The 25,806-nt window shown below is 44.2% G+C and overlaps 1 long non-coding RNA gene across 1 annotated transcript in view; it reads left to right on the forward strand.

The window, feature by feature from the left end:
• The window catches only part of LOC143785838 (uncharacterized), a 36,298-nt gene extending 11,812 nt beyond the window's left edge, over window positions 1-24,486 (forward strand). The window contains exons 2-3 of the long non-coding RNA XR_013218108.1: window positions 1,180-1,387; window positions 24,466-24,486. This is a non-coding gene — a long non-coding RNA (uncharacterized LOC143785838). The remainder of the gene's footprint in view (window positions 1-1,179; window positions 1,388-24,465) is intronic.
• Window positions 24,487-25,806: the final 1,320 nt, after the last annotated feature.

Raw genomic sequence — 25,806 nt, forward strand, 5'->3', positions numbered from 1 at the left:
AGCAGAGAAGCACTTTGAGCTGTTGCATGAGGTATCAGAGCTCCCAGCAAAGAAGGCTTACACAGATCCCTCACCCACCTCATCTTAATTGAAACTTAAGGTACCGTCACACTAAGCGACACTGCAGCGATAGCGACAATGATGCCGATCGCTGCAGCGTCGCTGTTTGGTCGCTGGAGAGCTGTCACACAGACCGCTCTCCAGCGACCAACGATGCCGAGGTCCCCGGGTAACCAGGGTAAACATCGGGTTGCTAAGCGCAGGGCCGCGCTTAGTAACCCGATGTTTACCCTGGTTACCAGCGTAAAATGTAAAAAAAACAAACAGTACATACTTACATGCGTCCCCCGGCGTCCGCTTCCTGCAATGACTGAGCGCCGGCAGTAGCAGGGCACAGCGGTGACGTCACCGCTGTGCTGTACTTTCACTTTCATTTTACGGCGCTCAGTCAGTGTGGGAAGCGGACGCCGGGGGACGCATGTGAGTATGTACTGTTTGTTTTTTTTACATTTTACGCTGGTAACCAGGGTAAACATCGGGTTACTAAGCGCGGCCCTGCGCTTAGTAACCCGATGTTTACCCTGGTTACCAGTGTAAAATATCGCTGGTATCGTTGCTTTTGCTGTCAAACACAACGATACACAGCGATCGGACGACCAAATAAAGTTCTGGACTTTATTCAGCGACCAGCGACATCACAGCAGGATCCTGATCGCTGCTGCGTGTCAAACTAAACGATATCACTAGCCAGGACGCTGCAACGTCACGGATCGCTAGCGATATCGTTTAGTGTGACAGTACCTTTAACCTCTAAGCTGTAAATGCTGGCCCAGACCCCGATACTTCATGCATGGCCCATGCCTGACTGCTGCTGTGCTATTATCAAATTTCTACTCTGGGTCAATTTGTCACTTTTCCTGGTGTGCACCTCTAATTTTTAGATATGTTTGGACTCCAAGTTAGATCTCCTTCATGTGTGTTGCCTGAATTTGGCAGACATCTCAGAGCACCAGGCCTACACCTGTCACTCCTCCACCTGTTGCTAATCAATGTTTCAGCCAGAAATGCTGGTCTTGGCCCTGTCCCAGGCCTCCATGCTACCTAATTATACTATTTGCAATCTCGGTCAATTTATGCCATTTTCCTGGTGTCTCACCCTAATTTGAGCTCTTTTGGCAGCTTTTTGGCCCACCTGAAGGTGTTATCTATGCGTTTGGTTTTGCCTCCAATTGAATTCAGTGGGGTTCAGTATGTACAACGAACATGTTTGACGAACATTAGGGACATTCGCGAACATCGGTCCCCAAAGAAGCTGGGCGAAAAGTGCGCGTCGAGGCAGAAGGCAGGAGCTCCCTACACTCTGTTTACGCAGCGGTTTACCAAACAGGTATGCTAAAAGTCGTTTATCATTTTTTCAGCTAGCATTTACAAGTAACGTATTCATGATAGATAGCCAGCTAATGACATCTGACATGCGCAGATATAATTTTAATCATTGCACTAATCAGCAATATGTCTTCTTGTCTACTTAATAAGATTTAAAACAATTGCACCCATGTATGTATTATTAATGAGGTTCAATGATGATGATAGTTATGTTTAATTTCTAAACACATGGTTATCTCAGTATACTACAGTGATCTTCATTGTTTGTGTCCGATGGTTTCTATAAGAACAAGCACTTTACACCTATAAATGTTTCATGCCATCTGCTGGTAACACTAAGTTGCTGCAATTGGTTATTTGCTTTTCTGATGAGTTGTTAGTGGAAATGGCAGGATTATAAAACTAAGAGTGTGCAGTTCCTTGTGTGATACATTTATTATCCTTCATGTAATAAACTCTTAGATCCAATAGTCAATTGTATGCCTATTCTGATATCAATTAGTTGTGATTTGCACAACCATATTGTCATTGTACTCCTCGCTGCTACCAACATATAGGAGTTTACAGCCTTCTATTATTTCCAGGACCTATTCCTGAATTTTATTATAAAAAAAAGTTTATTGACTTTTCTAAATAAAAATTGTGTTTTTATGTTAACCCCTTTCTGCCAGCTGACGGAATAGTACATCAGCTGGCAGATCCCCGGCTTTAAGGTGGGCTCCGGCGCTGAGCCCACCTTAAAGCCGCGACATGTCATTTATCCAGCGCTCTACACTGAGCACTTACTTTGAGGTTTCCATAAAAATCTCTGAGTGGTTTGAAGGGTGAATCCCCCAAGGGATCCATTCACTATAATGAGGCAGCAGAGTTACTCTGGACTCCATCTGGCCTCTGTCCAGCCGTGTCCTTCTTTTCAGAAGTGCAGAAAACTTTTATGCTCACCTAAAAGACAAACACTGCCAGACCACAGATCCTATGGCCTCCACAGGAACTGCTTGTGCCTCATTATAGGGAATCTTCCATTGAAGGTTCCACCTGAATCAAGGATTTCAGAGATTTACACAGAAACCCCAGTGTAAGCGCTCAGAGCAGAGAGCAGGATAAATTTGAGTTGGGCCTTACTACGATCTTTGGGAGGCAGAATGAACAAATCCACAGCAGGTGAAGAATTGGTTTTATTCATTTTTTTACACCATTCCTTGTGCGGTATAAGTGATTTGGCGACTTTATTCTTTGGGTTGGTGCAATTACAATGATACCAGATTTATATTGGATTTTTATCTTTGGCTGCTGTTACACACTAAAAGACACTTTTCATTGCAAAAAATAGTTTTTGCATAACCATGTTTTGAGAGCTATAATTTTTCCATATTTTGGCCCAAAGAGTCATGTAAGGTCTTGTTTTTTTGTGGTACAAGTTGACGTTTTTATTGGTACCATTTTTGCGCACATGACATTTTTTGATCGCTTTCTATTCTGATTTTTGAAAGGCAAAAAGAAAAAAAAACAGCAATTCAGGATTTTTTTTTCATGCCATTCCACATGTGATAAAATTGATAATTTAGCTTTATTCTTCGGGTCAGTACAATTAAAGCGATACCACATTTATTTTTTTATGCATTGCAGCTTTTACACAATAAATACTATTTTATAGAAAAACTAATTATTTTTGCATCACTTTAGTCTAAGAGCTATAACTTTTTTATTTTTCTGCTGATGGAGCTGTATGGGGGCTTGTTTTTTTGTGGGACAAAATAACATTTTCAGCGGCACCATGTTTTTTTTACACTCGCCTCTTTGATCACATTTATTGCACTTTTTATCGGCGGTATGATGAAAAAGCATTGTTTTTTGCCTCTGTTTCCTTTTTACGGTGTTCACTGAAGGGGTTAACGAGTGAGACAGTTCTATAGGTCGGGTCGTTTACATAAATGTATTTATTGGAATAATATTTTTCAATTTTTTTTGTTCTTCGGGTTTTTTTTTTAATATATTTTTAATTTTTTTTATACTGTCCCAGGATGGGATACAAGCCACCTTTCCTCCAGGACCCTGAAGGACCCCACAGCCATCTTGTGGCCCGGGGTCACCATGGAAGCACAAATGTGTAATGGAAACACCCAAGGTGCTCACTCCCTGTGCGATGCTCCTCAATGTCATTGTCGCTATTGACAGAGGCATCAGAGGGGTTAACCCTTTAACACCAAGGGTGGTTTGCACGTTAATGACCGGGCCAATTTTTACAATTCTGACCACTGTCCATTTATGAGGTTATAACTCTGGAACGCTTCAACGGATCCCAGTGATTCTGACAATGTTTTCTTGTGACATATTGTACTTCATGATAGTGGTAACATTTATTTGATATTACCTGCGTTTATTTGTGAAAAAAATGGAAATTTGGCAAAAATTTTGAAAATTTCTCAATTTTCCAACTTTGAATTTTTATGCCCTTAAATCACAGAGATATATCACGCAAAATACTTAATAAGTAACATTTCCCACATGTCTACTTTACATCAGCACAATTTTGGAAACAACATTTTTTTTTGTTAGGGAGTTATAAGGGTTAAAAGTTGACCAGAAATTTCTCATTTTTACAACACCATTTTATTTTAGGGACCACATCTCATTTGAAGTCATTTTGAGGGGTATATATGATAAAAAATACCCAAGTGTGACACCATTCTAAAAACTGCACCCCTCAAGGTGCTCAAAACCACATTCAGGAAGTTTATTAACCCTTCAGGTGTTTTACAGGAATTTTGGAATGTTTAAATAAAAATTAACATTTAACTTTTTTCACACAAAATTTATTTTAGCTCCAATTTGTTTTATTTTACCAAGGGTAACAGGAGAAAATAGACCCCAAAAGTTGTTGTACAATTTGTCCTGAGTACGCTGATACCCCATATGTGGGGGTAAACCACTGTTTGGGCGCATGACAGAGCTCGGAAGGGAAGGAGCGCCATTTTACTTTTCAATGCAAAATTGACTGGAATTTATATGGAACGCTGTCCAACACAACTGATGGTCCCAACCCCATTTATAAGGCAAGAAATCCCACTTATTAAACCTGACAGGGCACACCTGTGAAGTGAAAACCATTCCCGGTGACTACCTCTTGAAGATCATCAAGAGAATGCCAAGAGTGTGCAAAGCAGTCATCAAAGCAAAAGGTGGCTACTTTGAAGAACCTAAAATATAAGACATATTTTCAGTTGTTAAAACCTACAAGAGAAAAAGTAAGCAAAAACCCTGATGTAACTAAGTAAAAAAGCAAAAGTGCATTTAAATAACACAGAGTTTTCAGTAATACTCTTTTTTGATCAAAAAATAGCACAAAAGCCATCCCACCGCGTAAAGGTAACTCTGATCGGGACAGTCCTACACTGTATAATATTAAAACTTTACCATGTGTCAATGTTGACCTCATTGTGACTAAGGGCAGACAAAAGGACTGGGCCCAACCAGTGAACACCAGACCGGGGATCTCATGCCGTTAACGGTGATAAAGGGGCAGGACGGCATACTGGGACTCACACCTGTCCCTGCCACTATAAAGGGGCCCTGGCTTACCCTTATCTCAGGGGTACCTATAATGGTTAGGAGGCCTGAGCCGCCAGCGTATCCCTGTCTCCTGTGCAGGCCCTATCAGTGGCCCCCTCTCCCCCCCCCAGGGAGGAGGACTGCACCAGTGGATTAATATGACAAGTAAACAGGGTATGCAGACAAGGTAACTAAAATCTCAAACTCACCAAATGCTCACACAGCCACAGAGGAAACACAGAGAAGGGAAGAGGGAGGAAAAAACTTAGGAAGGAAAACAGGTTTAACATGCAACCAAAACAGCAGACAACAATCTCTGTAAATAAACCTCCAAGCTCCTAACACCATGCTGCTTCCCACTTCAAGCCAGGGAGCATAACTGATCACTGACAACAGTTGTAGTCAAAGCTGAGTCTATATAGGAGAGGAGATTACCAAAACCAATTCAGCTGAGAAACCAAGCTCTCAGCAACTTCAGCAACAAGGTTTAACTCCTGCCTTGCTGGCACAAGACAGCCAGTATATTCACACACAGTTGCTCAATATACCACAATAGCAAATCCCTCCCAAACGAAGGGTATATGTACCATCCAACTAGAACCTACACATTAAGTGTGATCTATAGAATAAATCGATCTCCACTATGGTACTGATATAATACAATCAATTTTATTAAACATAGTAATAAAAACATAAAAAATTGAATTACTACATGTAAGAAAGGTACAAATCCACAAAAGGATCCACAAAATTGATTGTTTTATATCAGTACCATAGTGGAGATCGATTTATTCTATAGATCACACTTAATGCGTAGGTACAAGACAGCCAGGTCAGAATTCAGAAGAGCTTCTGTTCACCGTGTGTGAACGAGGCCCAGAGTGCTGCGGTTCTCTGGAACCTCTCTGTCGCAGTAGCCCCGTGACAGTACCCCCCCTTCTACGAGGTACCTCCAGAACCTCAGGACCAGGTTTCTCAGGATGAGCTGTATGAAATGCCCTGACTAACCTAACCTCAGGGACATCGGCTGCAGGTACCCACATCCTCTCCTCAGGACCGTACCCTTTCCAATGTACTAGATACTGTAGAGACCGGCGAACAAATCGAGAATCCATGACCCTGGCTATCTGGAACTCGAGATTTCCATCAACAAGGACCGGAGAGGGAGGTAAAGGTGATGGATTAGGTGACGCCACAAACCTCTTGAGTAAGGAGCGATGAAAAATATTATGGATCCTAAACGACTGAGGTAAAGCCAGCCAAAATGCAACAGGATTGACGACGGCCACAGTCCTATAAGGGCCAATAAACCTAGGGCCCAATTTCCACGAGGGAACTCTCAGTTTAATATTCTTTGAGGACAACCAAACTCAATCACCCACACATAGGTCCGGACCTTCCATACGTCTCCGATCAGCCGCATTCTTATATCTGGAACTCATCCTCTTTAATTTATCAAGAACCCCTTGCCATACGGACGTGATGGATTAAGAAAACCTCTCCTCTTCAGGAACCCCTGAGGAATCCTTCCTATTAAATGAACTGAATTGAGGATGAGAACCATATGCCCTGAAAAACGGGGACTTACCAGTAGACTCATGAGTACAGTTGTTTATTGCAAACTCTGCCAACTGTAAGTACTTAACCCAGTCCTCCTGATTTTCTGAAATGAAACACCTGAGAAGTTTCAAGATTTTGATTTACACGTTCAGTCTGACCATTGGATTGAGGATGAAAAGCTGAAGAAAACGACAAATGAATCCCCAGCCGGCTGCAAAAAGCCCTCCAAAACTTAGAAATAATTTGCACCCCATGGTCTCACACAATATCTGAAGGAACACATGCAGTCTCACAACCTCCTTGATAAAGATCTGTGCCAGAGTCTTGTCATTAGGTAACGCGGGAAAGGCAATAAAATGTGACATCTTGCTAAATCTGTCAACTACGGCTAAAATAACTGTATTACCCTCAGAAACCGGCAAGTCAGTGATGAAGTCTATTGACAAATGGGTCCAAGGTCTATTGGGCATCTCCAGAGGTTGGAGAGACCCAGACAGGCGAGTACGAGGGGTCTTGGAATGCGCACACACACTGCAGGCAGCGACATATTCCTGTACATCATGATTTACCCCAGACCACCAAAAACGCAGAGTGAGAAGGTCCGTGGTAACTTTACTTCCAGGGTGTCCGGCCAAAACCGAATCATGATGTTCATTGATGACCCTAAGACGAAGATTAGCAGGAACATAAAGTTTACCTAAAGGACAGGCTGCTGGGGCGTCCCCCTGCGCCTCTACCACCTCTCTCTCAAGATCCGAATTAATTGCGGCGACAATTACACCCTTCTGTAGTATAGGACCTGGCTCACAATTATCCCCACCCCCCGGAAAACAGCGGGATAACGCATCAGCCTTGACATTCTTGCTTCCTGGCCTATACGTAATATAGAAATTGAACCTGGCGAAGAACAGAGACCACCTAGCTTGCCTAGGTGTGAGACGCTTCACAGATTCTAAATACAACAGATTTTTGTGATCTGTGATCACCATGACTGGGTGAAGTGTTCCCTCCAAAAAATGGCGCCATTCTTCAAATGCTCATTTAATTGCCTTTGGTCTTCACCATAGTGGAGTTTGGAGTGTGACTGTTTGAGGTTGTGGACAGGTTTCTTTTTATACAGATAACAAGTTCAAACAGGAGCCATTACTACAGGTAATGAATGGAGGACAGAGGAGCCTCTTAAAGAAGAAGATACACGTCTGTGAGAGCCAGAAAGTTTGCATGTTTTTAGGTGACAAAATACATATTTACCACCATAATAGGCAAAATAAATCTTGCCATATCAGGCAAGATGATTTTCTGAATTTGTTTTCTCAATTTTGACTGTCATAGTTGTGGTCTACCTATGATGTCAATTACAGGTCTCTCTCATCTTTTAAATTGGGAGAGCTTGCACAATTGGTGGCTGGCTAAATACTTTGTTTCCCCCACTGTATATCACCTGAACAACAAAAAATACAGAAATGCATCATCAGAAGCCCTAGAACAATCAACAGTACATAAATACAAAAGTACTGAAAGTACTGAAATGCATCACCAGAACCACCATCAGTACAGAAATTCATTAACAGATGAACCAAAAGTACAGAAATATAGCAGCATAATCACTATTGGTATATAAATACATTACCATAACCACTATCAGTACATGAATATATAAAAAGAACCATTATCAGTACTGATACCAAGCCATATATTCTTCTCTTCTGATACTTATATAGCAGTGTATTCCATCTGTGCAACGCAGAAGTGATGTTGACGTTGCCCTGACCCCGAATTGCTTCAATTGTGCTAGTTCCTGAAAGGCAATTCAATCTAGGGAGTCGGCATTTTCCACAGTTTGGAGAATGGCCAAGGGGGAGCAAGCGAAATGCAGTCACCTGGGAGACACTTCAACCCACCACATCAGGCAGCCGGACAGTCCAATCAGATGTACCCAGGGCAAATGCATCACCTAGATAGGCTTCTTTGCAAGGCTATGCTCCCATTGTGCAAAAACATACACTTATGGAAAACCTGCTGCATTTTAAAGCAGAATCATATGACAACGCATGCTGCAGAATGCACTCACTCCGGGTGAGAGGCGCAACATGTCAATTTATGCTGCAGATGTACTCGTGAATTTCAACCTTTGCAATGCAAAAGATTAAAATGTGCGGATCCCCCAGTTATTAACTTGCAATGATATCTGCAGCAGAAAAAGCCGCAGCGTTATTCGCAGAATCAATTACCGCTACGGGAGATTCACAGTGGAGATGCCTAATGGGAATGTAACCTACTGGGTTTGTAATTATTGTCAACATTGCTCCACCTGAGGGCTCCAGGACACTATGTTCTCACAAAGATGGTCTCCAGCCACTCCTTACTGGACCACCCGTCACCAAGACAGGAGCTGATCATACACAGTGCACTAATTATTACAACAACTGGTTAAATTCAAATTTTCTGAAATATTGATGGGTTTTTTTGCATTTTCCGAGTACAAAAAAAAGTCTGTTTTGACCCATTTCTCTTCGGAACATGTAGAAATCCAGCTTGCTTGTTGTCTAGACTGGGCACGGAGTGACACTGTGCATTATCTGAGCCCTGGCACGCTGCCCCCTCCCTTCTATTGTATGGTATCAGGGGATAAATGCAGGGGCAGTGTGATCATCTGGGCATCAGCACCACACCACCATGCGCTGCCTCGGGACGCTGGCCCTGCTGCTCTTGTTTACTGCGATTCTGCTGCTTGGTTCGTATACTTGTTGTCTTCAGAGCATGACTGCCTTCTGTTGGATGTAGCAGAGCTGCATGTGTTATTTGTGGAGCGTGACACCTGCCTGGGGTAAGGTAGGGCTTATCATGTAGATTTATCCTGCCATAGAAGTTGTATACCTTTATCATACGACCTTCATGGAAGCCATTACACCTCGTGCACGGTGGAGTCATGGTGGACAACTCATGGTGGACAACCCTTTGTATTGTGGATTCATGAGGGACACATAGAATCAACGATTAATCTGTGAGGACCCATGAGTTGACACTGGTGAAAACCTCAGAATATTGTGCTTGGAAATTTCCAGATCTCCAAGAAAATATTCACTATAGTCCCTGTTCAGACTAACGTTGGCAGATTTTTTTTCCAGAATTGGAGCATGAGGATTAAATCTAAAATTCGAGTCGCTATTCAAAGTTTTGACATCTGGAGAAAGGGATCCCACCAAAAGAAAGAAGAGTGACCTCCTAGAAGGAACCTTTATTTTTCTTGCAGGATGCAGATTGGTTTTGGACCATAAAAAAACAACAGTGTCCTCAAACAATATTGTGGTCTTATTGTTTTTTTCCTTCTTGTATCCCTTTTGTTTGGAGAAAAAAGCAAAAACAGAATGTAGATTTTTAAATACATCTTTTATTCAAAAATTACTGAGCAGTAGTGATAAGAGAACACAAGCGAGAATTGCAGCTGCGGGGACTCCAACATATTTTTCGAGCATGCCGAAGACACTTGGTTAGCACACCGGCATTAAAATGTAATCTTGTTACCTATAGAGTTGAGCGACTTTAACTTTTTGGGGGTCGAGTCGGGTTTTGCGAAACCCGACTATCTCAAAAGTCGAGTCGAGTGCAATCGGCCGATAATCGCGTAAAGTCGGGGATCGATCGAAACACGAAACCCAATGCAAGTCAATGGGGAAGCATAGTCGGCAGTGAGTGGGGGCCAGGAAAACACCTACAGTGCCCATTTTGATGGCAAAAACATCCATTCTTGGTTGTGAAGCTTGTCAATCTTAATTAACTTTATAATAATAGTTAGGCATTGGAAATTGGAGGTCATTTGGCTAAAGTTGTGGGGGTAGGGCCGGTTCAAGTTTTTAGTGGGCCCAGGAAAGGTGCACTACGTCACGGCGGTGGAGCAGTGAGAGGTAAGTATTTCCACTTTGCAAGTGCTGTGATCCTGAGCAAGCAGGGGGGGGGGCACTCGTTCGCATTGGCACTGGCACAGGGCCCCTCAAAGTATGGCGGTGTGTTTGCATGGCGGGGGCGCCTCCCACCGGCAGCGACACTTCTGCGGGCCCTGTGCCTGTGACGTCGTCAATGAGTATGCACTTTCTTCTGCACCTTTCTCTTTGTCCCTGTGTAAGGTGGTATAGTATGCGGGAAGCGGAGCCTGACTTTCAGCAGGGTCAGATTGTGGCTGTGTAGCGTGCAAGGGGAATGTAGTGGTCTGGGTCAATGTACCACAAGAGTCATCTAGCACTGGCTGGGCAATGGGCAGGATGAGGATGAAACACAGATATAGGCCCAAATAATAAAGTGGGATAAATGCAGTTCAAAATTGGTAACAGGACTAACCAGGCGGCATTGGTTTGTTTAGTGGAGAATAAAACACAGGAGCGGCAGACACCGTTTTAAGGGCCCAACCACAGTAGTAGGCCAAATGCAGTTTAATATTACAAATAAAGGCCGAAAGCCTGAAGATTGAAGCTCTGGAAAATAACACAGGGCAACACCAAGGTGCTATGCAGCTTCCATTATGTGGCAGGAGTACACAGGCAGCATTGGTGTGCTCGGTGGAGGACAATTGGAAGGAGGGACCGCAGACAGTAAGTACTCCAAAAAACTAAATACACTGTGTTCCAAATTATTATGCAAATTGGATTTAAGTGTCATAAAGATTTAATCAATTTGTTTTTCAAATAAACTCATGGATGGTATTGTATCTCAGGGCTCAATGGATCACTGAAATCAATCTTAAATACATGTGATAATTGGATTTCCAGGTGATTCTAATTAAAGGAAAACTACTTAAAAATGATGTTCCACATTATTAAGCAGGCCACAGGTTTCAAGCAATATAGGAAATAAAAAGGATCTCTCTGCTGCTGAACAGTGTTAAATAGTGCAATGCCTTGGACAAGGTTTGAAAATATTAGATATTTCATGAAAACTTAGGAGTGATCATCATACTATGAAGAGATTTATGACTGAAACAGAGTTCATGCAGATAAAGGCATATTGAGGAAGGTTTCTGCCAGATAAATTCATTGAATTAAGAGAGCAGCTGCCAAAATACCATTACAAAGCAGCAAAAAGTTATTTGAAGTTGCTGGTGCCTCTGGAGTCCCTCAAACCTCAAGGTGTAGGATCCTTCAAAGGCTTGCTTTGGTGCAAAAACCTACTATTCGGCCACCCCTAAACAGTGATCACAAGCAGAAATGGTTGCAGTGGGCTCAGACATACATGAAGACTATTTTTCAAGCAGTCTTGTTTACTGATGAGTGTCGAGCAACCCCGGATGGTCCACATGGATGGAGTAGTGGATGGTTGGTGGATGGCCACCATGTCCCAACAAGGCTGCGACGTCAGCAAGGAGGTTGAGGAGTCATGTTTTGGTCCAGAACAGCTGGTAGGGCCCTTTAAGGTTCCTGAAGGTGTGAAAATGACCTCTGCAAAGTATATAGAGTTTCTGACTGACAACTTTCTTTCATGGTATAAAAAGCAGAAATGTGCCTTCAGGAGCAGAAGCATCTTCATGCTGACAATGCACTATCTCATGCTGTCATGCTGCAAAGAATACATCTGAGTCATTGGCTGCAATGGGCATAAAAGGAGATAAACTCATGGTGTGGTGTTGTGAATTCAGTTTGTGGGCTCCCCCGGTGGTCTGTTATGGTAGTGCCTCTTATGTGCCTTCCTCCATCTCTGATTACTTGTCGCCACCCTTTAGGGGAGTTTCCTATTTAAGGCTGCTTGGCTGTTAGTCTTATGCCGGCCAACAATGTATCAGTAGCATTCTGTTGCATTCTCCTGCCTCAAGTTCCAGTTCAGCTAAGTTGAATTTCGTTTCTTGTTAATGCTATTTTTGTCCAGCTATCTGCAATGTGACTCTTCAGTGCTGGAAGCTCTTGTGGACGGAAATCACTACTCCAGTGGCATGAGTTGTCACTGGAGTTTAAAGTAATTTCTGGATGGTGTTTTTTGAGTAGTGTTTTTTAAGTTGACCGTGAAGTAACTCTTTCCTGTCCTTCTGCTATCTAGTAAGCGGACCTCACTGTGCTAAATCTGCTGTTCATCCTACGTATGTCATTTCCTCTGAACTCACCGTCAATATCTGTGGGGGGCTACTATCACCTTTTGGGGTTCATCACTGGAGGTAAGGCAGGCCTGTGTATTCCTCTTATAGGGGTAGTTAGATCTCCGGCTGGCGCGTGGTGTCTAGGGCATCGTAGGTACATCCCCTGGCTACTTCCAGTGTTGTGTCAGGTTCAGGTCACGGTCAACTTAGTTTCCATCACCCGAGAGCTAGTCCGTTTGTTATTTTTTCCCCCTGCCATTGGGGTATCATAACAGTTTGGCCGGCCAGTAAAAAATCTATGTGTAAAATATGCACTAAAGCAGGAAGGAGGAGAAAAGTTTTTTTTTTTTTTTTTTCTGTGTTTGAAAGTGCACCCTGGTTGCTCATTGTATTTCTTGCTTAAACTGCAGTCTTCAGCCTTTTTTTTTTTTTCCTCCTCTCCTCTTAACCTCTGAATGGCTTGGGTTACACCCATCTGAATCATGGATCCACAGAGTTTAGTTGCAGGTTTGAATAACCTTGCGACAAAAGTACAGAACTTACAAGATTTTGTTATACTTGCTCCAATGTCTGAACCGAAGATTCCTCTGCCTGAATACTTTACCGGAGACAGATCCCGGTTTTTGAGTTTCAGAGAAAATTGTAAATTGTTTTTGTCTCTGAGATCTCACTCTGCTGGTGATCATATACAACAAGTTAAAATTGTTATTTCTCTACTGCGGGGTGACCCACAAAGTTGGGCTTTTGCATTATCGCCAGGGGATCCTGCGTTGTTAAATGTAGATGCGTTTTTTCAAGCTTTGGGGTTGCTTTATGAAGAACCTAATTTAGAGAGTTTGGCTGAGAAAGCCTTGATAGCTCTTTCCCAAGGGCAAGATGAAGCTGAGATATACTGCCAGAAATTCCGTAAATGGTCGGTGCTTACTAAATGGAATGAGTGCGCTTTAGCAGCTAATTTCAGAGAAGGTCTCTCTGATGCCGTGAAGGATGTCATGGTGGGGTTCCCTGTGCCTACAGGTCTGAATGATGCCATGAAATTGGCTATCCAGATTGATCGGCGTTTACGGGAGCGCAAATCTGTGCACCATATGGCGGTGTCTTCTGAGGAAAAATCGGTGCACCATATGGCGGTATCTTCTGAGCAAAAACCTGTGCACCATATGGCGGTGTCTTCTGAGAAAAAACCTGTGCACCATTTGGCGGTGACCGCTGAAAAGGCACTAGAGCATATGCAATGCGATCGTGTTTTGTCTAGAGGCGAACGTCAGAATTACAGGCGCAAAAATGGGTTGTGCTTCTACTGTGGAGATCCAGCTCATGTTATATCTGCATGCTCTAAACGTATAAATAAGGTTGATAAAAAGGTTGATAAATCTTTTTCTACAGGTACCTTGCAGTCAAAATTTCTTTTGTCCGTGACATTGATTTGTACCTTATCATCTGTTACTGTGAATGCTTATGTGGATTCTGGCGCCGCTCTGAGTCTCATGGATTGGTCCTTTGCCAAGCGTTGTGGGTTTGATTTGGAGCCGTTGGAAGTTTCTATTCCCCTGAAGGGTATTGATTCTACACCTTTGGCTAGCAATAAACCACAATATTGGACACAAGTGACTATGCGTCTTACCCCAGACCATCAGGAGATTATTCGTTTCCTTGTGTTATACAACCTACATGATGTCTTAGTGCTTGGATTACCATGGTTACAGATTCATAATCCCGTCTTGGACTGGAAATCTATGTCTGTGTTGAGCTGGGGATGTCGGGGTATTCATGGGGATACACCTTTGGTTCCCATTTCTTCATCTACTCCCTCTGAGATCCCAGCATTTCTGTCAGATTTTTATGATGTCTTTCAAGAGCCTAAAATTGATTCTCTCCCTCCTCACAGAGAGTGTGACTGCGCTATTGAATTGATCCCCGGTAGTAAATTTCCTAAGGGTCGCTTGTTTAATTTGTCTGTACCTGAACATACTGCTATGCGGGAGTATATTAGAGAATCTTTGGAAAAGGGTCATATTCGCCCCTCGTTGTCTCCACTAGGGGCAGGATTTTTCTTTGTGGGTAAAAAGGATGGTTCATTGAGACCTTGTATCGACTATCGACTTCTGAATAAGATTACAGTTAAATACCAGTACCCGTTACCTTTACTGACTGATCTGTTTGCTCGCATAAAGGGGGCTAAGTGGTTCACTAAGATCGATCTACGTGGTGCGTATAATTTGGTGCGGATTAAGCAGGGGGATGAGTGGAAGACCGCATTTAATACGCCTGAAGGCCATTTCGAGTAACTGGTAATGCCTTTCGGTCTCGCGAATGCTCCTTCCGTTTTTCAGTCCTTTATGCACGATATTTTCCGTGAATATCTGGATAAGTTTATGATTGTGTATTTGGATGATATTCTTGTTTTTTCGGAGGACTGGGAATCTCATGTTCAACAAGTCAGGAGAGTTTTTCAGGTTTTGCGAGCTAATTCTCTTTTTGTAAAGGGCTCAAAGTGTAGTTTTGGAGTTCAGAGAATTTCCTTTCTGGGATATATTTTTTCCCCTTCATCTATGGAGATGGACCCTGTCAAGGTTCAGGCTATTTGTGATTGGATACAACCTACTTCTTTGAAGAGTCTGCAGAAGTTCTTGGGTTTTGCTAATTTCTATCGCCGATTTATAGCGGGTTTTTCTGCCATTGCTAAACCTTTGACTGATTTGACCAAAAAGGGTGCTGATGTTGCTAATTGGTCCTCTGCGGCTGTGGAGGCCTTTCAGGAGCTTAAGCGCCGCTTTTCTTCCGCTCCTGTGTTGCGCCAGCCTGATGTGTTGCTTCCGTTCCAGGTTGAAGTAGATGCTTCGGAGATCGGAGCAGGTGCAGTTTTGTCGCAGAAAGATCCTGACTGCTCAGTGATGAGACCATGTGCGTTTTTCTCCCGAAAGTTTTCGCCCGCTGAGCGAAATTATGATGTGGGAAATCGGGAACTTCTGGCCATGAAGTGGGCGTTTGAGGAGTGGCGTCATTGGCTTGAGGGTGCTAGACACCAGGTGGTGGTCCTCACTGACCACAAGAATCTAATTTATCTTGAGTCGGCCAGGCGTCTGAATCCTAGACAGGCGCGCTGGTCGTTGTTTTTCTCCCGATTTAACTTTGTGGTATCATATCTGCCTGGGTCTAAGAATGTGAAGGCGGATGCCCTCTCTAGGAGTTTTGAGCCTGACTCGCCGGGTGATTCCGAACCTACCGGCATCCTGAAGGATGGGGTGATATTGTCAGCTGTCTCCCCAGACCTGCGGCGTTCTTTGCAGGAGTTTCAGGTGGATAGGCCTGATCGCTGTCCGCCTGGTAGACTGTTTGTCCCTGATGATTGGACCAGTAGAGTTATCTCGGAGGTTCATTCTTCCGCGTTGACAGGTCATCCTGGAATTTTTGGCACCAGGGATTTGGTGTCTAGGTCCTTCTGGTGGCCTTCTTTGTCTCGAGATGTGCGCATGTTTGTGCAGTCTTGTGATGTTTGTGCTCGGGCCAAGCCCTGCTGTTCTAGGGCTAGTGGGTTGTTGTTGCCCTTGCCTATTCCTAAGAGGCCTTGGACGCACATCTCTATGGACTTTATTTCTGACCTTCCGGTTTCTCGTAGGATGTCTGTCATCTGGGTGATTTGTGACCGTTTTTCCAAAATGGTTCATTTGGTACCTTTGCCCAAATTGCCCTCCTCCTCTGAGTTGGTTCCTCTATTTTTTCAGAATGTGGTGCGTTTGCATGGTATTCCTGAGAATATAGTGTCTGACAGGGGTACTCAGTTTGTGTCTAGATTTTGGCGGACGTTCTGTGCCAGGATGGGCATCGACTTGTCTATTTCGTCTGCATTCCATCCTCAGACTAATGGCCAGACTGAGCGTACTAATCAGACCTTGGAGACTTACTTGAGGTGTTTTGTGTCCGCTGATCAGGATGATTGGCTTGACTTTTTGCCATTGGCAGAGTTTGCCCTTAACAATCGGGCCAGTTCTGCCACTTTGGTTTCTCCATTTTTTTGTAATTCAGGGTTTCACCCTCGGTTTTCGTCCGGTCAATTGGAGTCTTCGGATTGTCCTGGAGTGGATGCTGTGGTTGATAGGATGCATCGGATTTGGGGACAGGTTGTGGACAATCTGAAGTTGTCCCAGGAGAAGACTCAACAGTTCACTAATCGTCATCGGCGTATTGGTCCTCGTCTTTGTGTTGGGGACCTGGTGTGGCTGTCTTCTCGATTTGTTCCTATGAAGGTCTCGTCTCCTAAGTTTAAGCCTCGGTTTATCGGCCCTTATAGGATTCTGGAGGTTCTTAATCCTGTGTCCTTTCGTTTGGACCTCCCAGCATCTTTTACTATCCATAATGTTTTCCATCGGTCATTATTGCGGAGGTATGAGGTACCGGTTGTTCCTTCTGCTGATCCACCTGCTCCTGTGTTGGTTGAGGGTGAATTGGAGTATGTGGTGGAAAAAATCTTGGACTCCCGTGTTTCCAGACGGAAACTTCAGTATCTGGTTAAGTGGAAAGGTTATGGCCAGGAGGATAATTCTTGGGTGACAGCATCTGATGTTCATGCTCCCGATTTGGTTCGTGCATTTCATAGTGCTCATCCAGATCGCCCTGGTGGTTCTGGTGAGGGTTCGGTGCCTCCTCCTTAAGGGGGGGGTACTGTTGTGAATTCAGTTTGTGGGCTCCCCCGGTGGTCTGTTATGGTAGTGCCTCTTATGTGCCTTCCTCCATCTCTGATTACTTGTCGCCACCCTTTAGGGGAGTTTCCTATTTAAGGCTGCTTGGCTGTTAGTCTTATGCCGGCCAACAATGTATCAGTAGCATTCTGTTGCATTCTCCTGCCTCAAGTTCCAGTTCAGCTAAGTTGAATTTCGTTTCTTGTTAATGCTATTTTTGTCCAGCTATCTGCAATGTGACTCTTCAGTGCTGGAAGCTCTTGTGGACGGAAATCACTACTCCAGTGGCATGAGTTGTCACTGGAGTTTAAAGTAATTTCTGGATGGTGTTTTTTGAGTAGTGTTTTTTAAGTTGACCGTGAAGTAACTCTTTCCTGTCCTTCTGCTATCTAGTAAGCGGACCTCACTGTGCTAAATCTGCTGTTCATCCTACGTATGTCATTTCCTCTGAACTCACCGTCAATATCTGTGGGGGGCTACTATCACCTTTTGGGGTTCATCACTGGAGGTAAGGCAGGCCTGTGTATTCCTCTTATAGGGGTAGTTAGATCTCCGGCTGGCGCGTGGTGTCTAGGGCATCGTAGGTACATCCCCTGGCTACTTCCAGTGTTGTGTCAGGTTCAGGTCACGGTCAACTTAGTTTCCATCACCCGAGAGCTAGTCCGTTTGTTATTTTTTCCCCCTGCCATTGGGGTATCATAACAGTGTGGCCACCATCCTCCCCTGACCTCAACCCTATAGAGAACCTTTGGATTATCATCAAGCAAAAGATCTATGAGGGTGGGAAGCAGTTCACATCAAAACAGCAGCTCTGGGAGGCTATTCTGACTTCATGCAAAGAAATACAAGCAGAAGCTCTCCAAAAACTCACAAGTTCAAAGGATGCAAGAATTGTGAAGGTGATCTCAAAGAAAGGTTCCTATGTTAACATGTAACTTGGCCTGTTAGGATGTTTTAGAGTTAAATAGCTTTTTTGTCCAGTGAATGTGACCTCCTAATGCTGCAAATTCCACAAATGAGCATTTTCAGTTCTTTAAAACATATCAAATGTTTAGAAATCCTACTGTGCATAACAATTTGGTACAGTGCATTTTGAGTTTTTATTCCTGCCTATTTTAAATACTCTTTCTGATAGCACACTAGCTGCTGGGCAAGCAAGCTCCTGCAATGCATATTCGGCCAATTCAGGCCAGGTGTCTATTTTGGATGCCCAGTAATCAAAGGGGAATGACGGTTGAGGGAGAACATCGACAATGGCGGAAAAATAGTTAGTAACCATACTGGACAAATGTCTCCTTTCACTTTGAATTGATGCTGCAGTACCTGTCGTGTCTGCGGTCATTGCGAAATCACTCCACAACCTGGTCAGAAAACCCCTCTGTCCAACGCCACTTCTGATTTGTGAACCTCTAACACCTCTGCCCTGTTGCCCCCTGCAGCTCGTGTGAAAACCATCACCGGCGCTGTGTGCTGGGAATGCCTGAATCAAACGGTCTACAAGAGTTGCTTGTTTGGTTGCCAATATTTGTTCAAGGTTCTCATGTGGCATGATATTTTGCAATTTGCCTTTATAGCGAGGATCAAGGAGGCAGGCCAACCAGTAATCGTCATCGGTCATCATTTTAATAATGCGTGGGTCCCTTTTGAGGATACGCAAGGCATAATCCGCCATGTGTGCCAATGTTCCAGTTGTCAAATCTGTGCATGTGTTGGGTTGAGGAGCACTTTCGGGCAAATCAACGTCACTTGTCTTCCTCAAAAAAACAGAACCCAGCCTTGCAACGCCAGCAGTTTCTGTTGCCCCCTGAGAAGCTTCCTCATCCAAAAAATATTCATCCCCATCATCCTCCTCTTCGCCCGCCACCTCGTCCTGTTGACTTCCCTGAGCAGACAATGGCTGACTGTCATCTAAGCTTCCCTCGTCCTCAGCTGCAGACGCCTGCTCCTTAATGTGCGTCAAACTTTGCATCAGCAGACGCATTAGGGGGATGCTCATACTTATTATGGCGTTGTCTGCACTAACCAGCCGTGTGCATTCCTCAAAACACTGAAGGACTTGACACAGGTCTTGTAGCTTCGACCACTGCACACCTGACAACTCCATGTCTGCCATCCAACTGCCTGCCCGTGTATGTGTATCCTCCCAAATACATAACAGCACGCCTCTGTTCGCACAGTCTCTGAAGCATGTGCAGTGTGGAGTTCCACCTTGTTGCAACGTCGATGATTAGGCAATGCTGGGGAAGTTGCAAAGACCGCTGATGGTTCTGTATACGGCTGGAGTGTACGGGCGAACGGCGAATGTGCGAGCAAAGTCTGCACACTCTCAGGAGCAGGTCGGGTAACCCCGGATAACTTTTCAGAAAGCACTGCACCACCAGGTTTAAGGTGTGAGCCAGGCAAGGAATGTGTTCAGTTGTGAAAGGGCTATGGCAGCCATAAAGTTCCTTCTGTTATGACTCACTACCTTGCCTGCCTCAAGATGTACAGTGCCCAGCCATGACTGAGTTTCTTGCTGCAAGAACTCGGACAGTACTTCGGTAAGGTGTGTCTGTTGTCCCCCAAACACTTCATTGCTAATACAGCCTGCTGACGCTTGCCACTAGCTGTTCCATAATGGGACACCTCATGTGCAACAGTGGCAGCTGCGGATGGACTGGTCGTGCGACTGCGGTCTGTGGACGAGCTCTCACTTCTGCTGGAGGACGAGGAGGAGGAGGGGTACGAACGCCTACAGCCAACTGTTTCCTAGACCGTGGGCTAGGAAGAACTGTCCCAATATTGCTGTCCCCTGTGGACCCTGCATCCACCACATTAACCCAGTGTGCAGTGATGGAGACGTAACACCCCTGGCCATGCCTACTGGTCCATGCATCTGTTGTCAGGTGCACCTTTCTACTCACAGATTGCCTGAGTGCATGGACAATGCGGTCTTTTACATGCTTGTGGAGGGCTGGGATGGCTTTTCTCGAAAAGAAGTGTCGACTGGGTAGCTCGTAGCATGGTACAGCGTAGTCCATCAGGGCTTTGAAAGCTTCGGTTTCAACTAACCGGTAGGGCATCATCTCTAACGAGATTAGTCTAGCAATGTGGGCGTTCAAACCCTGTGTACGCGGATACGAGGATGAGTACTTCCTTTTCCTAACGAGAGTCTCATGTAGGGTGAGCTGGACTGGAGAGCTGCATAGGGTGGAACTAGCGGGGGTGTCGGTGGACATGGCAGACTGAGAGAGTGTTGGTGATGGTATTCTTGCTGTTGCCCTACATACAGTGTTTCCTACCACGAACCTGGTGATTCCCTGACGGCTTTGGCCTTGCGACGAAACCGCCACATTTACTGCAGGTGGTGTGGTAAACGGTGGGCTTACAGTGAGGGAAGGGATGTAGCGTTGCTGACTAGCTTCATTGCGAGAGGGTGCTACAACGTTAAGGGACGTTTGGTAGTTAGTCCAGGCTTGCAAGTGCGAGGTGGTTAAATGTCTACGCATGCAACTTGTATTTAGATTTTTAACATTCTGACCTCTGCTGAAGGTCCTTGAGCATTTCTTACAGATGACTTTGCACTGATCATTTGGATCTTGGTTAAAAAAATGCCAGACTGCACTCTTCCTACTATCGGATACCTTTTCAGGCATTGCACACTGAGCTACTTTAACCGGATGGCCACGCTGTCCTACAACTGGTTTTAGTTTTGCCACACGTTTTTGACCAGATACGGGCCTGCCAGATGGAACCTGTTGTGATGTTGATGCCTCCTGCGGCTCCTCCTCCTCCGCTTCAGAGCTACTGCTGCCTGCACCCTGTTCCCCCAATGGCTGCCAATCGGGGTCAACAACTGTGTCATCTATGACCTCCTCTTCTATGTCCTGGGCATCTTCCTGTGGGTCACCGTGTAAGCCGGTGCTATAGTGTTCGTGATGGGGCTTAATAGTGTCATCAGGGTCAGATTCTGGATCAGTACACTGCGAGGGCAATGTTCTGATCTGAGTCAAAGGAACAGCATAATAATCTGGCTGTGCATCTGTGCACTCCATGTCCGATTCATCTTGTAATGGGCATGGCCTGTTAACAATTTCACTTTCTAACCCAGGAATGGTATGTGTAAATAGCTCCATGGAGTAACCTGTTGTGTCGCCTGAAGTATCCTTCTCTGTTGTTCTGGGTGAAGAACACAAAGAAGCGACTTGTCCCTGACCAGGAACATCCACTGACTGCTTTTACATTTGGTACTTTCCGAGGAGGAGGCGAAAGAGCTAGAGGCAGAGTCAGCAATGAAAGCCAAAACTTGTTTCTGCTGCTCCGGCTTTAAAAGCAGTTTTCCTACTCCCAGAAAAGGGAGCCTTCGAGGCCTTGTGTAGCCAGACGATGCCGCTGGCTCAACAACTTGAGCCTTAGGTGCTATTTTGCTTTTCCCACTACCACCAGATGCTCCACCACCACCATCATTACCAGCTGGCAATGACCGCCCACGGCCACGACCTCTTCCACCAGACTTCCTCATTCTTGGAAAAATTTAACCAAACTAACAACCATTATGTGGTCCTGTACAAGCAGGTAGAAGGTGTACGTAAACTTGTTGTGAATTTAAATCTCCCTTTTTTATGTGTGGGAGAATGCTGGAAAAAATGGGGCCCACTGTATTACACTACACAGTTTGATTGGCAGAAAGAGGCTGGCAGATATGCCACGAACAGGACTGACGCACGCAGATGCACACACTGGCAATAGAAATCTCACTCTTTATGTGTGGGAGAATGCAGGGAACAATCAGGCCCACTGGATTACACTACACAGTTTGATTGGCAGAAAGAGGCTGGCAGATATGCCACTAACAGGACTGATGCAGATGCACACACTGTCAATAGAAATTTCCCTCTTTATGTGTGGGAGAATGCAGGATTTAATCAGGCCCACTATGTCACAGTATAGTTTCTGTGGCAAAAAATGAATGACAGATACCACAGACAGCACTGGCACAGATGCACAGATTTGGCAAGATTATTCTCCCTTTATTTAAATTTTTTTTTATATGGGAGACAAGTGATTTAATCAGGCCCACTATATCACAGTATAGTTTCTGTGGCACAAAATGAAAGACAGATACCACAGACAGCACAAGCACAGATGCACTGATTGGCAATATAAATCTCCCTTTTTAGGTGTGGGACAGTGCAGAAAAATACAGGCCCACTGTTTTACACTACACAGTTTCAGGGGCTGAAAGTGGCTGGAAGATAATAATAATAAAAAAAAAGGGACTGTACTACAATCACTATCTCCCTACAATAATCTCTGAAAAGTATGGCAGGCAGCAATAAAAAGGACTGCTGCACACAAAAAATGAGGACAAACAAACAAGATAGCTGTGCAGAAAGGAAGGAGCAACAGGATTTGTGCTTTTAAAAAAGCAGTTGGTTTGCACAGCGGCGTACACACAGCAATGCAGCTATCAGGGAGCCTTATAAGCTACAGAGCTGTTGCACAGAAATCTTGCCTCCACTGTCCCTGCAAAGAAAAGGTGGTGTTGGACAGTGGAAATCGCTACAGCACAAGCGGTTTTGGGGTTAATGGACCCTGCCTAACGCTCTCCCTGCTTCTGACGAAGCTGCAGCAACCTCTCCCTATGCTCAGATCAGCAGCAGTAAGATGGCGGTCGGCGGGAACGCCCCTTTATAGCCCCTGTGAAGCCGCAGAAAACAAGCCAATCACTGCCATGCCCTTCTCTAAGATGGTGGGGACCAGGACCTATGTCATCACGCTGCCCACACTCTGCGTGCAGCTTCATTGGCTGAGAAATGGCGCTTTAAGCATCATATGAAACGCGACTTTGGCACAAAGATCGCGTACCGCATGGCCGATCCCATGCTGGGATCTGGTCGGGTTTCATGAAACCCGACTTTGCCAAAAGTTGGCGACTTATGAAAATGACCGATCCGTTTCGCTCAACCCTAGTTACCTAGCGTATAAATGCTGCTGTTTTCCTGAATTTGGCGATGTTTTTCTTTTGTTCCTGCTCCTCTCCGTTCCCGAGATACGGCCCCATCTTCCTTGTCTATAAATTTGTCTTTTGGCCAAGTGTGCATGAAAGAGGAGGTCACATCTCAGGAATGTAGAGGAGCAGGAACGAAAGAAAAGCAATGCTGGATTCAGGAGAACAGCGGCATTTACACCAGGTAACAAAATTCCAAATTTTTGGCATGTGACAGGTCCAGTGTAAACTGGTATCACATCCCTTGTAGCTACAGATCCACTTCCTATCACTTTCTCCACTCATCTGCTAAACTTTGAGATCTTAAGGCTTTTCTTGACATTGGGTCATGACCCTCAAACATATGGAAGACCTCCAAAATGATTCCATTACTGGAAAATATATTTGCGTTAACCAGAATTTATTGTGCAGAACATCTAGTCAGATTTAAAGTAATTACATTTTGTGATCATCATTTATTGAATGGTCAGACACCAGCAATGAATGTCTGGAGGACACTTCAGAACATCTACCTTGGATGGACTCTCGGTTCCTAGATTTCTAAAACTTGGACTCCATATCCATTAATAAACTACTTATCCATCAAGAGTCCTCCTCCTCTCAATGCTCGGTGACAAAACTACATTTTAAGATTAGCCTTTGGGTCACAAGCCTTGAGTCGTTTGTAAAATTAGCTTTAGGTCTAAATTTCAAGAAGATTGCACTTCTCGTAAATGGTGGCTCTGGAGTCCATATGGTTCCAGGAGCTTCTCGGCCTACTTTTTAGGATGTTTTAACAAGTTTTCTTCTTAAGGAAGCCAGATAACTCCACTTCTTGATTTATGGGGGTGGTAGAACATATTTCTCACGAGAGTTTTAGCCACTTTCTTTGCTCTCACTCAGCAATTTTCAGAACTTTCACAGCAATGGAAAAAATGTGCTCAAACGCGTCCATCACTCAATTACTGAGAGCGCGCATCGGGGTCCTCTTCTAGAAATGGATGCAGATGGTACAAAACAATTACACATAAGGTTTCTGCCACTCAAAGTCACACCCTGCTAATCAGTTATGCTGGGAAATGGGGCGATGATGTGACAACTTCCTATCGATTTACACTATGTAGAGAGGCAGGTTGTCAACACTTGCACATGGAGCGGCTGATGCTTTAGTACTAGGGCTCAGTATCTTAGGAACATTGTTAATCCTGTGACAGAAATCAGAGTGTCGATGGAGTTCCCCTTTAATAAAGTCATTATTATTGCAGCTGGCAGCAGTAAGGACCTGAAGTTCTCCTTATGGACATGTGGAAACCACCAGGGTTACTGTCGTCACTACTGCTTTACCCATGAGAGCTCCGTAGGGGCATTTGGTTGTCCTCGAAAATTCAGGTAGCGTAAAGTTTTCCTGGTGCTTGGAGCGGTCGCAATATTTTCTTGTAAATTAGGTCCACACTTTTTTTTTACAGTCATTTTTCTGTCTTATCTTTTTGTCTTTGTCTAGTAGATTATTCATCTTTAACTGCACAAAATAAAATCTTGATAGCAAGAGTTTATAACTTATTATCTTCCTTCTTCTGAGCTTTTTATAGCCAATTTATGACTATAGGATGGTTGGACTGAACTTTGTAGAAATAAATCAGCCAAAAGGAGCTTAGAGGACGGAAGGTAAGTGTTAAACTCTCCCATCAGAAGCCGCTCACTGATGGATTCTCAGTTAACTCAATGCTAAATTTAAAGGGATAGCCTAAAAATTTTTGAAGGCTTCTTTCTCCTTTAAAGGGAGCCTGTCATTAACTAGTGGCATGTAGGTAAAGGGGCTTTAATCCTGATTAAATCCTATATTCGCACAAAGAAATCTGCAAGGTAAGGATTTTCTCAGCAGCAACGTGTCTTTACATACATGAAATTAGTTTGGGGTATAGAAATCCCGATTTCCAATTCTCTTTAAATGCATATACAGTGGGGCAAAAAAGTATTTAGTCAGTCAGCAATAGTGCAAGTTCCACCACTTAAAAAGATGAGAGGCGTCTGTAATTTACATCATAGGTAGACCTCAACTATGGGAGACAAACTGAGAAAAAAAAATACAGAAAATCACATTGTCTGTTTTTTTAACATTTTATTTGCATATTATGGTGAAAAATAAGTATTTGGTCAGAAACAAACAATCAAGATTTCTGGCTCTCACAGACCTGTAACTTCTTCTTTAAGAGTCTCCTCTTTCCTCCACTCATTACCTGTAGTAATGGCGCCTGTTTAAACTTGTTATCAGTATAAAAAGACACCTGTGCACACCCTCAAACAGTCTGACTCCAAACTCCACTATGGTGAAGACCAAAGAGCTGTCAAAGGACACCAGAAACAAAATTGTAGCCCTGCACCAGGCTGGGAAGACTGAATCTGCAATAGCCAACCAGCTTGGAGTGATGAAATCAACAGTGGGAGCAATAATTAGAAAATGGAAGACATTCAAGACCACTGATAATCTCCCTCGATCTGGGGCTCCACGCAAAATCCCACCCCGTGGGGTCAGAATGATCACAAGAACGGTGAGCAAAAATCCCAGAACCACGCGGGGGGACCTAGTGAATGACCTGCAGAGAGCT

Source organism: Ranitomeya variabilis, chromosome 7 (genome assembly GCF_051348905.1).
Source record: "Ranitomeya variabilis isolate aRanVar5 chromosome 7, aRanVar5.hap1, whole genome shotgun sequence".
In the NCBI taxonomy this organism is placed as follows: Eukaryota; Metazoa; Chordata; class Amphibia; order Anura; family Dendrobatidae; genus Ranitomeya; species Ranitomeya variabilis.